The sequence below is a fragment of the Rosa rugosa genome, chromosome 5 (assembly GCF_958449725.1).
Source record: "Rosa rugosa chromosome 5, drRosRugo1.1, whole genome shotgun sequence".
Lineage (NCBI taxonomy): Eukaryota > Viridiplantae > Streptophyta > Magnoliopsida > Rosales > Rosaceae > Rosa > Rosa rugosa.
This window is the reverse complement of record NC_084824.1, coordinates 49,677,038-49,694,516: the sequence shown is the minus strand read 5'-3', so window position 1 is coordinate 49,694,516 and position 17,479 is coordinate 49,677,038. Positions and strand designations below refer to the sequence as shown.

General features: G+C 40.7%; 1 pseudogene; it reads left to right on the top strand.

The window, feature by feature from the left end:
- The first annotated feature begins 2,692 nt into the window (after nt 1–2,692).
- Nucleotides 2,693–7,525, top strand: LOC133708416 (probable methyltransferase PMT3; annotated as a pseudogene).
- The last annotated feature ends 9,954 nt before the right edge of the window (nt 7,526–17,479 follow it).

The following is a 17,479-nucleotide window of genomic DNA, read 5'->3' as shown; positions in this document are numbered from 1 at the left end:
TAAGGGAAGTAAGAATAGGCCTAAGTGTGCTAAAATTCTAAAGAAAGAATTACAAGGAAGGAAATCCAAGAAGTGGAAACTTCGTGACAGTGATCGTGAGGTGCAAACTTCTGTGGAAAATGATGTAGGTAAGACTCCTACAACTGAACTTATGGAGGAAGTGCATACAGAGAATGGAAATGGAGGGGAGGCAGAGGTTGCTTTGTAAACTAGCATAGTTTAATCTTCCTTTGGGTCGCAAGATCTAGTTGCTCGATTGTCACTTTTATTATTTTTACTTCCGAGTTCGTAGGTTTTGTTAGAATAAAGATGCTTAATTGTCCTTAAAAGGTGGGTGTACCGGGAGTGCGAGGCTCTGTCTTGTTAGTATAGGTCCTTTGTATCTCCTAAAGGACAGCTCTTTCTGTCGACCTGTGTCGTTTCTGGTACTGCTTGCTGAATTATAAATGTGACTGACCTCTTTTGATTAAAAAAAAATGTTCATTTTCTATTCAATAAACTTTCGAGTTAGGAAATTTTTTTTCCCTTAACTCACTTATTACAAAAAAAAAAAAAAAAAAAAAAAAAAAACTAACTTTCTATTCTCTCTCACCAGTTTAGCTACCTTAAGGACTTACTTTTATTTATTTATTTATTTTTATCACAATAGTGAAATAGTATTTCATTTAATCAGAAAGTAAAGGTACAAGTATGGAAGCATTGCAATCTAGAGCCATAATGACAGGACCCAACCCGAATTTCACCCTGAAATCCGAAGTGACTCTGCGGGGCTCTTCTTAAGAGAAATTCTACAAAAATTTTGGGAGAATCACTTCTAATAATGGACTACCTAAATCATGTAAAAACAAATTCAACACTTCTTATACACAATACCAACCTCTATGCTTGGAGCCTGCATGCTCCCCATAGTTCACAACCAAACTTCATATCCAAATATAAAACATTATGTACATACAGGGCACTGCTGGGCATAATCAGCAACGACTTGGAGTTACCTCCTATCGTTGGATAATCTCACGAAGTCACGAGTGTGACCTCCTAGAAGATAAGCTTTTGCCTGAGCCAAGCCTCAGGCTGAAAGACACCTTGACGCGCCTCCACAAGTCGTGTGAACATGGTCTCTCAAAGATGTTCGAAAGCATAGAAATGGAGCATATCAGTCCTACATCAGAAACAAAGTGAAAGTCACTCCTCGCTTCACCTATAAAAAATCTCTTCTTCTCTCCTCATTGATTACGCATTTATTACCTAACTAACATTACCCAAATAACATAAATACATACATTGATTGATTTAGGCATCGGATGAGCGAAGACCGCAGTTGGCGGTCTTCCTCTTGACGTTAGTGTATTTTATTTGATAGGTGATGCTCACTAAATGAGCTGAGACCCAGGACCTGTGTCCGTGTTAACAAGATCAAGCTACCCCTGAATCTTGAGCATCAACACAATATAAACCTAAAGCGTCTCAAATTTACAATTTAAACAAGAGTTTGATTATTAGAGCAGTCTATTTCATAAGATATACGAGAATACAAAAGTAAGGCCAATATGCAGAAGCTATGATGAGGACTATGCCTCGACTCTAAGTACGTCTGACCTCAGCTAATTTAGTCTGCAAACTAGGCATTTGAAACCGAATGGCCAAAGGTTCACCCTCCAAACCTAGTCAAAACCTCGGCCTAGGGCCAAGCCCAAAAAATTCAAGCCTAAACCGAGTCTAAATCAAGATCAGTTCAACTCGCAAACCAACTGAAGCCAAACCATCCTAATCTTCACCCATCCTTCCACCGATCAACAACCAACTGCCAGTTGAGAAGAGACGCCATTGAGAGCTACACATCAGATCCGCTGCCGTTGAAGACCCTACACTAATCTGAGCGCTTGGTTGCCTAAACAATCAATCTTGAAACATAGGAAAACTAGGTTGGGACTCCACACTCTCCAAACTGTCAACAAACCCAAGTTTGTGGATGGATCTAGTCTCACTTTGACAACCCAGATCTGAGTAGCACCAACGTCTCACCTAAACCTCACAACATCTTCTCCCTAACCTGAGGCTAAATAGTGGATGAGGAGCCCAAGATTGGAAACGAGCACCTCAAAACCATCTCTCTTGGACCGAGACGCCGTGGCAGAAGGGCTGACATCTTTCAGCCGAGAGAGGAACTCACTCTCTTAGTTTTCTCTCTTTTTCGCCGCGCGTGAGGCTCGTTCTAATAGAAGAAGGGGGTGACAAACTTGATTATATATTTGAGGACTTACTTGTATGCATGTGTTTGATGAGGTGATAAGACAATGACTTTCTATTTAGGGTGAGGTTCATTAAAAAAAGAAAAAGAAAAAGAAAAAAAAAACTTGCTATTGATTATGTTGGACAGGATTGACAGTCTTAATAATGTAGAAAGAAAAAACAAAGGAGGAGGTAAACACGAGAATAGATGTTGAAAAAAATATGAATATCGTTTCATTGGAATACCTGTTTTGTATTGAAGATTCTACGTTTCAACATTACCCCTAAAATGTTAGATCATAGTCCACAATATATTTTTAACCTATGATCCACCTCAAAGTTAGCTATGCACGTATAAAAATGGAATGGTGACAAAAAAAACAATGGGATGTGCATAAGGACCATATCAACCTCGATGTAACAGTACAGAGGCACAAGAAACTCTTCAGACTCGAATCAAATATAGAAACACTGTTTGAGATCTGACCTCTGCCTATCTCTTTGGGTCCTTCCCTTTCCTTTTATAGAAGTACCATAGCCTCGCTTGGATCCTCTCACACAAAACCCGCGCTTTTTTATGGACCACAGTCATACCCACCTCCTTATTCGATCCACAACTTCATCAGTACGCTCCCTCCTCTACTTCTTTTGCTCAAAGTTTTCAACTTTTGCTGGATCTGACTTAACTTGCATACTGGGTTTGGTTCATTTGGTGGCTTTGATGCTTTAGTGATGTGGGTTTGATTGCTTAGTGAGTTTAAAGTTTGCTACTTTGTTTTTGTGTGATGAATGGGTTAGTGGTTCTTGATGCTTTCTTTTCTGTTATGCAAAAAAAAAAAAAAGGTGATCTTGTTCGCTGGGTCTTTGTCACAGATCTGTGAGTTCAACTTTACTTTAGTGGGTTATAGAGCTGTCACTGTTTCTATTTCAATTCAAAGTATGAGCATTCATTCCCATTTGCAATTTGGATCAATCACTTCCATTGCTTGGTTGCTGATTTACTGTATACTATTGTACCTGACTAGCATCAAGTAGCTTTTGATTGGATGTTCGAAATGTTATGAAGCAAATTAGCAACTTTCGATTCAGTTTCACAGTGCTATATTCTGCCAGCTGGTTTTGCATAGGTGGTTGATCTTTTTATATCCATACTGTCTTTGCCTTTCTGAATTGGTCAGATGTGGAATTGGTTGGGACTGGGGAGAGGTATCTTAGTGGTTGACCGGTAGGATCCAAATTTTTTTATGCATATAGTCACTTGACTGCTCAAGTATGATTCCACTCTGAACGTTTTGATTGCCAAGAATGAGCAGAATTTTACTTTTGGTTGTTCTTAATTGGTACATGGCAATATATTTCATATTATATCTTCAGGATTCCACTCTGAGTTCGCTTTCTATAGAAAAGCTAACACCTCATATTCTGCCCATTTGTGCCGTGAGTTTGATGGTGTTCTTTTGTAATACTTCACAGGTTGTTCACTGTATCTAATCTGATGATTCTTCAAGGGAATTTGTAGCATTGTCTTCGTATTAGGACTTTGGAAAGGCAACACTGGGCATTGCAATCTTTAAGTACTTCACAAAGTATAATTTTTATTATCTTTTGAAGTACTTGAAGACTACATAAATGATGAGGGGAAGATCTGATCCAGCCCAAAAGAAGCGCGTGATCACCATTCTGTGTGTTTTGGCACTCTTTTGTGTTTTCCTGTATGGGTATTATGGTTCCATCTTTGGCTCTCAAAGTCATGGTGCATCAGCTCTAGAATATGGCAGTAGATCTTTGAGAAAGCTTGGTTCATCTTATTTGGGTGGGGATGATGATACCGATGGCAAGCTGGATGAATCTTCAACAAAGTATGGGCAGGAAGATGGAGATGATGATGTTACAGTGAAGAGCTTCCCGGTGAGTTCTATAATGCTTAACTTGGATTCCAGCACCTTTTCCCCTCTTTTTACTTCAAGCCATCTTATTAAGAAAAAGTAAAAATGTACCTGAAGGTATCCTTCTAAATTTGGATGCTGATGAATTTTTTTTTAAAAGGTTTGTGATGATCGCCATTCGGAACTTATCCGTTGCTTGGACAGAAATCTCATATATCAAATGAGACTAAAGTTGGACCTGTCTTTGATGGAGCACTATGAGAGGCATTGTCCTTCTCCAGAAAGGTGATACAATTGCTTGATTCCTCCTCCAATAGGGTACAAGGTATGTACTAAAGCTGAGTGGTAACACTGGTGTAAATGCCTTCTTGTTGTTGCGGTTATCTCTTATTTCCCCAGTTGATATAGTAAACACTCCTTTTGTTATCTTGATATTGCAGGTCCCAATCAAATGGCCCCAGAGCAGAGATGAAGTATGGAAAGCAAATATACCTCATACTCACCTTGCACATGAGAAATCTGACCAGAACTGGATGGTTGAAAAAGGTGACAAGATTAGTTTTCCTGGGGGAGGCACACATTTTCACTATGGAGCTGATAAGTATATTGCTTCAATTGCAAATGTAAGATTGCTTCCTCGAAACTGTCTTTGCCAAAAAGGATGGTGTAGGCGTGTAGCACTAATTGACAGAATATAGTTTTCGAGGGATTTAGAAGAGAAGGGGAACTTAGAAAGGGGATTAGTGTTTCAGAGAGAATAAATAGAAGAAATTAGGGATGGGGGAGTGATATACTGGGGAGGCAGCAAGCATAGCACTAGGGGTGACCAAGATTCAATTATAACTGTTTATTCATTCATCAAGTATTTTCCATACCTTAGACAAGTAAAATAGCAATACCTTAGTACACTGAGCTTGAAGTATACAAAGCATAAATGAAAAAACTGTATTCTGCATCACTTATCCTTGAATGACATTGTCTTCAAAGATTTTTATGCTTTTGCATTCTTCTACATAACCATTTCTTATGGGTTGAGACTACAGTGCTTGTATCTCTATTTTGGGAATACAGTTACTTTACATTTATCACCATATTGTTAAATGAAGCAATTTAAATGTTGTCTTCAATTGGCGGATGCTCAACTTTACAAAGAACAATCTAAACAATGATGGCAGGTTACGTACAGTTTTTGACGTTGGCTGTGGAGTTGCAAGTTTTGGAGGCTATCTTCTGTCATCTGATATTATAACAATGTCCTTAGCACCCAATGATGTGCATCAAAATCAAATCCAATTTGCTTTGGAAAGAGGAAATGCTGGAACTTGGTGTTCTAGGGACCAAAAGGCTTCCTTACCCAAGCAGATCTTTTGAACTTGCTCACTGTTCCCGTTGTAGAATTGATTGGCTCCAAAGAGATGGGATCCTTCTTCTTGAGCTAGATAGGTTGCTCAGGCCAGGAGGCTACTTTGCGTACTCATCTCCAGAAGCATATGCACAGGATGAGGAAGATCTCAAAATATGGAAAGAGATGAGTGCCCTTGTGGAACGCATGTGTTGGAGAATAGCTGCAAAAAGGAACCAAACTGTCATTTGGCAGAAACCACTAACAAATGACTGTTATATGCAAAGAGAACCTGGCACTCAACCTCCTCTCTGCCTATCTGATGATGATCCAGATGCAATCTGGGGTGTGCCAATGGAAGCTTGCATCTCACCGTACTCTGATCGCAAGTGATTCCTTCTCATGTGTTGTTTTTATCATCATTAGACATTCATTTGAATTGAACTGGTATTATTAGATAAAGCAATATCATTGGGCAATTTAAGGAGATTTTAAAATATTGCTGTTAGTTTGATTGTTCCGGCAGCCTTCAAAGACTAGTCTTTCTTGCATTCTTTCTTATGGTGGACTCTGTCAATCCTAGTTGATATAAGTTTTTTATTCTTCTGCTGCTTTTCTCTGATGTGGACCTCTTGTCCATATTTTTTTGCATCATTATTTTAATCATAAATCTGTTTCGTTTCAAAATGAAAGAATTATATGCCAAACTAGACAATACCAACATTGAAGTTTCCTGAAGAAGAAATTAGGAATGGAATGCATATCAGTTCCCTTGTGTTAGATATCCAGAGTCTCGACAACAGAAGATGGGAAGCAAGTTTATTTGTTAGTTTTTCACTGGCACCATATAAGTTTTTTTGTTTTATGTTTTACTATTTTATTCTGATATTTGCATCTTTTCTATTGTTATTTGTTGAGTTGGTCTTTGTTTCCAAGAGATGATTGTTGTGAATTTTGATCTCAAATATTCTGCTAATACTTGAGTCTTCTATGGCTCTGCTTCTCAGTTGCCGAACAACATGTGCCAATAAATATCTGGTTAGATCAGTTAAGCGTGACATTTCATGGCCATATCTCTGCATGACCTACTTTTGATTGTAACAACATGTTCTGCTTTCCAGGTTTATTCGTAGATGTATATGAAAATTATCCCTTCCCATCAAGATATTTTCAGGCTGTGATTGCTGACTATTAGTGAATTGCTTGCCAACTATTCAAAGAAAATCATTCAAAATTCATAGCAATGCCTCAGTTGAGTAAATCTAACCTGGCCATGAATCTCTCTGCTAACTAATGATTGTTTGGCATAATCAGATGACCATAGAGAAAAGGGGAGTGGATTGGCTCCCTGGCCAGCTAGATTGACAACTCCTCCTCGACTTGCTGATTTTGGCTATTCAAATGAAATGTTTGAAAAGGATATGGTAATTAAGTTGCAGCATGTACTTGCATGTTTCAAATTATTATTTGGCGGTCTTTGCTTCTTGGATGGATCATTCAGTAACAATTGAATTCATTGTTTTGGTATTGCTCTTTATGTGCAGGAACTTTGGCGGCATCGAGTTGAGAATTATTGGAATCTCTTGAGTCCAAAGATTGAATCAAACACTCTGAGGAATGTGATGGATATGAAAGCACACATGGCATCATTTGCAGCTGCTCTGAAGGACAATGATGTTTGGGTGATGAATGTTGTCCCTGAAGATGGACCAAACACACTAAAGCTGATATACGATAGAGGCCTCATAGGCAGTATTCTGTTTGTACCCACATTTGCATGTCCACTCAGACATAGCTAATGTGCATAGTTAGATTGATTTCTAATTACAATGAGCCGCTCAAAAGGTAATTGGGGGCCGATAGATAGAAATATTGGCCAATGAATAATTGGACGATTCATTTTGGTCCAAGACAAGTAACATAAAAACTAAGGCCAATGGAAAGTTTCGAAAGTTAGGCCATTGGTTATCGGCCGGCCCGTAGTCGTCAATTTAAAAAGAAACTTATTGTCTAAAAGCCCATCGGCCGATTGTTCAAGTCCCTCTAGTCAGTTTCCAACTCGAACTCAACTTAGAAAGATAATAGCCGATGTAGTTAGTAGTCCAACCAAATTGAAGTTTGTTGCCGATGAAGAGAGTTCAATCCAAGATAGTCTTCTTCAAGATTAATTGCAGCCGTTGATGACGACCATCAGAGTTGATCCAGATAGAGTCCAGCGTCAAGTCAGCCGACGATAAGTATTGAAGCCAAAGCAAGATAGAGTTCACTGAGCCAGAAGGAGGCCGAATTCCACTCAACTTCAAAGAGCCAAGAGATCAGTTCAAGTCACAGAGCAGCCAATATAAATAGAAGCATCGACAGAAGACATTACACACACAACTCCAGAAACTCAAGCCATCAAGCTTTTCTCTTTCGTTTTACCTTTTGCTTAGGTAGAAGTTCCGTTTGTCTATTAGTTTGTTTGCTCTGCTAGTTACAATTTCAGTTGCTTTACTTTCCTTGTAGCCTAGTATCGATTTTGAATTGTTCTCTTTGTTTTCTTACAAACAATAGTTAATAATTTTCAGCCGTTCCAGATTTTAGTTTCGTTGTTATTATATTTTATTTGCTCCTTATTGTCTTTATGCTTTATTTGTTTGATCATGTTATTTATTGTTCGTAGTCGCATAGTAGCTATCAATCTTGAAGATTTCATCCGTTACGAGTTTACCTTTACAATTACTTGTTATTATTTGGATCCAATTGACTTAAGCCTTGTGACCAGACAATTCATATTCACTCACACTCTCACAACCACACCCAATTCACCCGACCTTCAGCCATCAAGTCCTTGATCCAAAGGCAGCGAACTATCGGCCGAGAATCAGTTCCTTCCTCGGCCAACAATTGCTTGATAAGTCAGAACTTCATCTACTACGTCTACAATTGCACACTTGGCCTTTTGGCCGTGTGCTGGCACGCCCCGCAATCTACTCACCAAGAAGGACGTTTGTTCCTTGATCTCTCGGCTATCTAGGCCGAGGTGATTTTCAGAGGCAACATCTTTTGGCACGCCCAGTGGGACACAAGATTACTATTTTCTTAGTAAGGTTGAATGCAAGGGAAGGAGGTTAGTCAACAAAAACAAGACAACCCGTACAGTGTAAACAGGGGACAGAAGTGTTCGGTGTGGAGAGTCTGGACATAATTCAACTTTTTGTCCATCACAGCCGAAGCTCGATCTTACTCCAATCAGAATGTCCACTTGAGTCAAGTGGGAATGGGACTTCAGATTCTTCATCGGCAGAGCAATCAGCCGATGAACGTAGAGCTCAAGAAGCAGCAAAGACTGCAACAGCCGAATTAGCCGCAAGGCAGGAGGCTACACAAGCAGCGGCAGCCGACGCCGCTGCAAGGCAAGAAGACATGAGACGAGTGGCCGCTGAAGCAGCTTTGGCCAGACAATCCACTGAAAGTTCGTCTAGAGGCTCACCACTAAATGCTTTTCAGGGTGCTTCAAATAGCGCGACCACTCCCGGCGCTATCATATATGCAGCTCGAGATGGAAGAGTCAGAGATACTGTGGAAGCTGACTATTTAGAACCGGCTGGAGTGTCAGCCGAGTATATGTATAAAGTATTGAATGAAGTTTTTAAATTGCAGACGAATGAACTCGCTGCCCGAGGAGAAATCAACAATAGAATGTTGGTAGATCAGTTAGCCAATGTTTTGGGAGAGAATACTAACCGATCAATTGGAGGATTGCAAACGTCTCTTGAGCAGTTGAACCAAACAATGGCGGCTATGGTGAATGGTCAGAACACTTTGCAAACCATGTTGATACAAAATCAACAAGGCCAACTCAACCAAGCACTTCAGCCTCCATGGCAGCAAGCTCATGCTTATGTTCCACAGCCACAGGCTCAGTTTCCTATTGGTGGACAGCCATTTCAAGCTCAACCCCAATTTGGAATGGCCAATAATTATGTGCAACAGCCGATAAATAACAACGGTTTAGGAGGACAAAATCCACCTAGGAATGGGTTGACAGTCGAAGAAATTAGGAGAATCTGTGAAGAAACTATAGGGCCGGCTCCTAGAAGAACGGTCAGGCCGAGATACACCAAACCATATCCGGAAAGGGTTGAAAACAGAGATTATCCTAGGGGATTCAAATTTCCTGACTTTCCTCTCTTCAGTGGAGATGATTACCAATCAACTATAGCACATATTTCTCGGTTCACAGCACGATGTGTCGAACACTCTAGAGATGATGACTTGAAGCTGAAGTGGTTTGAAAACTCATTGACTGGCCCTGCACATGCGTGGTTCGTTAACTTGGCACGGTGTCCCTATATCTCATTATTTATCTGCTGCCTCAAGGGATTAGAAGCATGTCCCAGAGCAGTGATCTAGTAACAGTAAATTTTGTAGCATCAAGTGATTACATGTTTTATTTTATTTTATTGATTTCTATATGTTTGAGCCCAAAAATAATTCTGGCAAGACCCTTTAGTGGATTTAGCGTAGCGGGCCGATACATGCGGTCCAAAAATAAGTCTACTAGGGTTTGCGTTAGGGCTTCACCCATGCCGTAATCCGTAAGGAACACGAGACCTTATCGGAGTCAAGTAGCGAAGATTGAATAGGAAACGTCAATCCTTCTAGGCAAGGAACAGTCGGAAACCCTAGATATAAATAACAGGGTTCAAGGATGAATGCAACACAACTCTCAACTCAACTAATCGCACAGATTATCAAGTCTCCCCGGAGCAAACCTTCAACCTCGTTGAAACCCCGCGATCGTACTTCCAGTCCTAGTCTCCCCAGGAGCCGACTGCCAGTACCACCGCAACCCAGTGAAGCAAGGGTAATGCCCTCGCAACCCAGCGAAGCTAAAGTCACACTTTAGCAAACCCCGTGCTTTCTCCAAAATTCCCAGTGATTGCTCTGCTTAGTCTACAACGCTAAGTATCGATTAAGGTGTCACGAAGCGATCACAACCAAAGCCCTTACCAGTATGGCAAGAAGTCCTTTTCCAGAAGGCAGAGAAAAGAGCCTTGTGACAAGGTTGGTGCTCTACTTGTCCACAACGCTTGATTCAAGAAGTCAGGTCAAGGGACACCCCGACGACTGCACCCCACGGTGCTGGCACGCCTGCGCACATGCTCAAAAGAGACAATTTGTACGCCAACTGGTTTTTGTGTCAAACACTATATATCCTCGATTTTATGTTGTTATATCAAATTAATCATTAAAGCATTGGAGTAATTACATCTATAGTCAGCTCTTCCATTGCCCCCCTCTGTATGGGATGTTGTGTAAGCTACTTAGCCTGCTTTGCTATTCATTAATTAAATCATCGAAGATGTACTGCTGAAGTTCATATATTTGTGGCTTCAGAATTATTAATCTGAATTGCGAAATCCATTTCCAGCCTTTGTATTCGACTATTTGTATTGCAGTTTATATGCCCCTAGTCTGGTTCATATGATTAGTTTTGACAATACTACGGACTCCTGTAAATTTCTAGAACATCATGAACAGTCGAACACTAATTAAACTCCCAGAATTGGTTTGCTAGTTATTCCTTGGTTAACCCAAATTATAGCCTGACTGAAAATCTCACCCCATTTCTTGTTCCTTCTTTCTTCCATGTTCCTATGTAATTCTGCTTGGCAAATCACATTTATAGGTTTACCATAAGATTTACTGAAAGTTCTAGGATACTTTTCAAGAGACTAGCTCTGTGTAATCGTAGAGACCAAGGTGAAGCTAGTCTACCAATGCATAGAGTCGGTCTATCTTCATATCGAACAAGTTTACCATATCAGTACATTAATTTGCCGTAGATGAACCCAAGATCTACATACTCAGCAAGTCGCACAAATTTTTTGAACCATTTCATTCAATTTTGCGGACAATCATTCATTCCAATCCTGTCGAATGTTTTGAATTGCATTTCTTATTGGATTCTCTTTTTCATTTAATTGGATTGTCGAATCTATATCCACTCGAGTCCTTGACACATCCATGTCGATTGTCATGTGTAAGATATTGGGGCCAACTCACAACCAGCCAGATTCCCATGAGAGCTTGTTCCTGTATGGAGAACAATCAACAAAGTAGCTACTAGCCAGTAACATAAAGACAGATACAGTCATCCATGAAATATAAAGCAGAATTCGATATTCGACCTTTATTATGAATTTCATTTACCAAAGACAGAAGTTTTATGAATTTATGCTCTACTTTTACTTGTATTAGTGAAAAAGCTTAAAGATAATGTAATTAACCAAGCTAACTTGATGAAAAGTTGTGGTACCAAGGAGTTGAAAAAGCTAATTCCACATGAAGCAAGCATTCACGGAAGCTGGGATCAGAAGCTAACTTCCTTCTGCATCTATGCAAAGTTGTAAGCATTTTGCCACGACAGATGGCCTATTGAAGTATTCAATCTTAGAAAAATGTTAATGGCCACAACCAAGCTCAGATCCCGTATCCTATTATTGACAGTGAATGCATGTCGATGCTTCCATCAAAACTATGCAAACGCACAACCATTCAACATTACCTTTCCGATATATATATATATATATATATATATATATATATACACGGAGCCGTTCGAGAGCGAACGTCCGCAATCCAGAAAAAGTGCGGACGTCGCTCCTCCTGTCTCGATCGAGCGTCGACGGCGCGGCGCAGCTTGCCAAATGGACGCCGGGGGTCTGCAAAGCCGGTCAGCGGTCGGGTGGAGTCGTCGGCGACCGTTCTGCAGCGCTGCACAGAACCTGCAGTTGTAGGTGAGGTGGCTGCCCAGAAACCGGCAACCCCGACCTCCTCCGACCTTGATCGCTGCCCAGAAGAGGTTTGGGTCACCTCCGGCCAGCCCCGCTCCACCGTCGCCGCCTGGAACCGCCTGCTGCGTCGACGTCCGCACTTTAGCGAAAGTGCGGACGTCCGCCTGTGATCGGGCCTGTATATATATATATATATATATATATATATATATATATATATATCACCTAGTGCCTCTAGAGTGTCGATGTACGTAATAGTTGTAATCTTCCCTGTTGTACATACCTCTAGTAATATGGAGGATTTGCTACATCAACAAGCATAAGTAACACTCTCTTAGTGGGCCCACAAGCTTTGGTGGGACCCGACCACGATATAAATCTCGTACCTCGACACTCGAGCTATGTCACGGTAGTCGGAAGCGGCCAATACCTCGCTTCCCGGCCTTGCTAAGTTGCCTCCATAATAAGCTTTTCTACACTAAAATAGTGGGTTTGCATCCCACATTGAAGAAAATGTAAATGAGAGGGGTTCCCTTACCTATAAAAGGGACCCCTCCTCCCACTTAAACATCACTCCATTACACACTTTGTAATCCCTTTGGGCTGTATCCAGATAGTGCAACATTACTTGAAGTTTCCTGCTAAGGCGGGAAACGAACCACTATACATCTTGTCTTCTCTCTCTCTTACTCTCTATTTCTTTAACGTTAATTAGACCCCTCCATCACCTACATTAACATTGGCGTCGTTTGTGGGAAGCCGATATAATGGCTTCGTCACTTACCATGTGCTAAGTCAGCTTAACGAAGCTAAAAAATTTTCTTTTTCTTTGAGTCATCAAATTTAGTCGCTCACTGAGCACCCAACTTCTTTATCTATCATTAAATTTTCTTGGATTATCATCAAACTCCTAGTGCAAACATCGACTTAATTTGACTACAACTTGTACTCATGTTTGATCAACATCATCCATCCTTGGCGGCGACTCACTCAACAGTTAGCATCAAGTCAAACACCGGTCAACGCCAACTCAAAAAAAAAAAAAAAGGTTTGGGTCATATTTACTCGGGACACCCAAGAAGAAGATACTCTTGGTACCCAACTTTATTCTTCGGAGCTCGGTGAGGGAGCTTCTCATCACTATGGCGGACAAAGCTTCCTAAATGCCTCCATTGTCGTTCCTAAATCCAACTGCACCAAGTCCTCGCTGGCAAGTGCCAAATGCACCAGCGGCCTCCGCTGACCCGCTAGACTGTACACCGCTAACCATCCTCCGCTAGAGGTGCTCGATGGCATCTTCACCAACAACAAAGGTTCATCGATGCCACCATCAAGCCTTGCAATCCTTGACGACACGCATCATCTTCAATTGCAGTCACAAACAACGCGGGGCCGCTAGCGTCAGCAGCAACCGCTAGCACCAGGCATCAGCTACAAGCATTCGCGCAGCCTCCGCCAAGGACAGTCTGCTCAAGGTCCACCGCCCAGCGCTAGCCTATACACCGCTAGCCTAGGCATCAGCGGAGCTCATCTCTTTGAGATTGAACACCGCTAGTGTTGGAAATTTTATGATTTAAAATTAAAATATATTTTATTTATTTCTTTATTTATTTTGGGGGTTATTTTCATTTTGTTTTTATTAATCTATTTATGGTTTAACGGTTTTATGTTTTAAATATATGATAATTATTTGACCGTTGTATGGTTTATGAGACTAATTATGGTCATGGTAAGTGTGACCTATATAAGGGTGCATGGCTAGAGTTGGAAGGCATATGGTGAGGCATGAAACATGCACATGTGTGGGAGTTTAGATTGTCGGATAATGAGGGTATACATGACGGTATAATCCACCATAATGCAACCACTCTAGCCAAATACCTCTACCAAAGATATTTTTACAAACTATACATATACATACTTTAATTATACACCGTTTTGAGTGCACGGGTGATAAAGGTTCAATGGCGCTTCTTAGCTGCACGACAGATCTCGAAGAGTTGTTGTATCTTGGAGGGAGTTCGTCATTCAACCCTGTGCAGTAGGGGACGAATCTTCTCTTAGGACAGTGCGCTTGCACGCCTCGACTCGATAAGTTTTCCTATATAAAAATCTATATATTATATTATTTTCTTACTTTATTTTATTCTCTCATCTATATCATTATTCTTATTTTCCAAGATATTACCATATTATTCTGTGTTTTATTTTTACAGGAATTCCTTCCCATATTTTTTACAACAGCTAGTCACCCACACCCGCCGCTGGACAAAGCTCCGCTAGGAGCCACAACACCGCTGACCAAAAAAAAAAATACCGCTAACCAAGGCTTCACGAGCAAGGCACCGTCCAGCCAAAAGCTCCGTTCTGCTACTGCTATAGCTGGTCAAGGCCCATCTCCAGCAAGCACCTCCTCTAGCGAGCCTACAACACAGCAGCGAGCCAGCACACAAGCACTGCCAGCGGCAAAGCTATTCATCGATCATCCCATCTCTGCCAAAAAACCAACGCCAAGAGGTCATCTGCCAATCGACTCCGCCAAGCTTCAACTCCACCACGAGACTCGCATCCGCCAACTGACCTTGACGGGTTTGTCACCATCAACTTTCGGGGTCGCATCCACCAACTAACCTTCACTATCATCCTCTCATCATCGTCAACTCGTCAGCTCACCTCTCCTATGCAAGTCTTGCAAACCACTCCGTTGAGTCCTGCTGACCGGTGCAGACACTTCTTTGGCAAATCACCGCAACCGAGCTTCTATCTCACCTTCGTATTTGATCTGGCCATGGCCATTGCTTGCAGATACCAGATTGACACGCCCATCTTGTTGCTCCACCAAAAGCTAAGTTTTCAGAATTCCAGCTCATCTTACTGAACAATCGTTCAAATGCCTGCTTGGTCATACAATTAATGGCCTAGTATGCTATCTGTCAAGTGCCTATCCTTATACATGTGTTGGCCCATGCACACGTACATGCCCTTGGTACATAGTTTTATTGCACGTGTCCAGCACATTAACTCTATGCCACACACATGAGCCCTCAATTAGACACCTCATGTACTTACCAACTATTGTGACTTAATCAATCAGAGGGTTATTAACAGACCCCCACATGCTCACATGCTTATATATTAATTGACAAATGCATCCAATTGCACTGCCTATGGTACATTTGTACATGTTCATCACACATAGGTAGTCGCTTTGTACATACTCTTTAATGCATGTATAAAAACTCTACTGGTATTTGGTCGCATGCGCCACCTATATTAGTTGTTCGACACATACACATCTATAATTGAAACAAGTAGTCATCAAAACAACCGTGCACATATATCAAATAAGAAATGCACAAGTCTTATTTGAATAGCTACATTTCAATTAACATGCACACCAATTTGTGCCATGCATATATAACATTCTCAGTTCTTAATCAAGTAGAACTTATCAACAGCCAACATGGACATATAATGTGCTTGAGTACCTTGTTTCATATATGCTTCTCTGCATTAGAATTGCACATTCAAAATAGCGACTCTTTTGGTCCAAACTCAATTTAGTCATTATAGTTCAATGTTTATGTTGGTATATGTTTATAAAGGCTCCAGCGCCTACCACGCACATGATGACTTATTTTCATTGCTAAAATTGAAATTCATAGTAGAAGCAATTGAACATGTCAGTTGTCGTCAACCACTATATCGCTTATATTACTTTGTCCATTTTATCAAAGTACATATACAGGATACTAGTGTTGATTTTACGTACTCATGTACTAATCATCTATTTTGTTTCAAGGGGACATAATCACCGATCACCTTTCCAATTAACGAAATCAATCATCATCCTTCCACTAAGAATGCTTCGCCGGAGCAATGGAGCGTCATGCTTGGACAACTCCAACATGATTTGGGAACTTATATCAATTTCAAACTCTAACTCACTCCAAATCGGCATAAGATAAGTAACTATATCTCAATACACGCTCTTGCAGCCATGCCTTTACATGCTTTTACTACTTCTAAGCATGCCTACAATATATCACATTTGATATGCATTTACATGCTTCTATGACTTTAAGCATGCTTATACCATATATCAATTTAAGTAGTACACATACTATGCTCAAAGCCATGCTTCAAATGTCTCCATGATCCTTAGGCATGTTTACAAAATACAAAAATGTTATTAGCAACTTCGCTACAAGTACATGCTACACATGCCACGCTTCGATCTATTTAATTGCAAAATTAAATAAACATGTGACACTCACTTAAACAAACCATGCCATATCTAGAAGCTTGTGACACTTATGACTTAATTAAACATGCTCGGATAAACGACTCACTTGGGTATCGAGCCTGGCCACGACTTGCTTGGGCCACGCCCCGCATGCTCGCACAACGCCTACCCGCTCAACTACACCCAACTTACTCGAACACAACCTAACTCGCTCAAACATATCCAACATGATTTAGTTAAGCTCTAGGTTCACAATGCTTCATAGCTTTCATCGGAAGCTACTCCCAAAATTTTATTTGGACACCCATGACACTTGCCACTATCTATTATGCATGTCACATGGCCATAAGATCCATATATTTTTACTTGCTATACTTATTTGTCATTGTTCATACAATTAGAAACTTTACATATACTCTATATGTAAACATAAGGTCTAGCCTCCGGGCACCATACTTTAAGCCCTAATAGATACAAGGCGAGGTTGGTTGCCAAAGGATATACACAACGCTATGGGATTGATTATGAGGAGACTTTTGCACCTGTGGCAAAGATTAATACTGTCCGGATTCTAATCTCACTTGCAGCAAACAAAGATTGGCCCTTGCACCAGTTTGATGTGAAGAATGCGTTTCTTAATGGGAATTTGGAGGAAGAAGTGTACATGGATGTGCCCCCAGGTGTTAAGAATTACCCAAGTGACATTGGCAAGGTGTGTAAATTGAAGAAGTCTTTGTATGGCCTGAAGCAGTCTCCAAGAGCTTGGTTTGGAAGATTTTCAAAGTCCATGAAAGCTTTTGGGTACAAACAAAGCAATTCTGACCATATCTTGTTTATCAAATGCAAGAATGGTAAGATTACAGCTCTTATTGTGTATATTGATGACATGATTGTTACAGGGGATGATCCGAAAGAGATGAATGAATTGCAAAAGTATCTGTCAAAGGAGTTTGAAATGAAGGATCTGGGACAACTGAAGTATTTTCTGGGT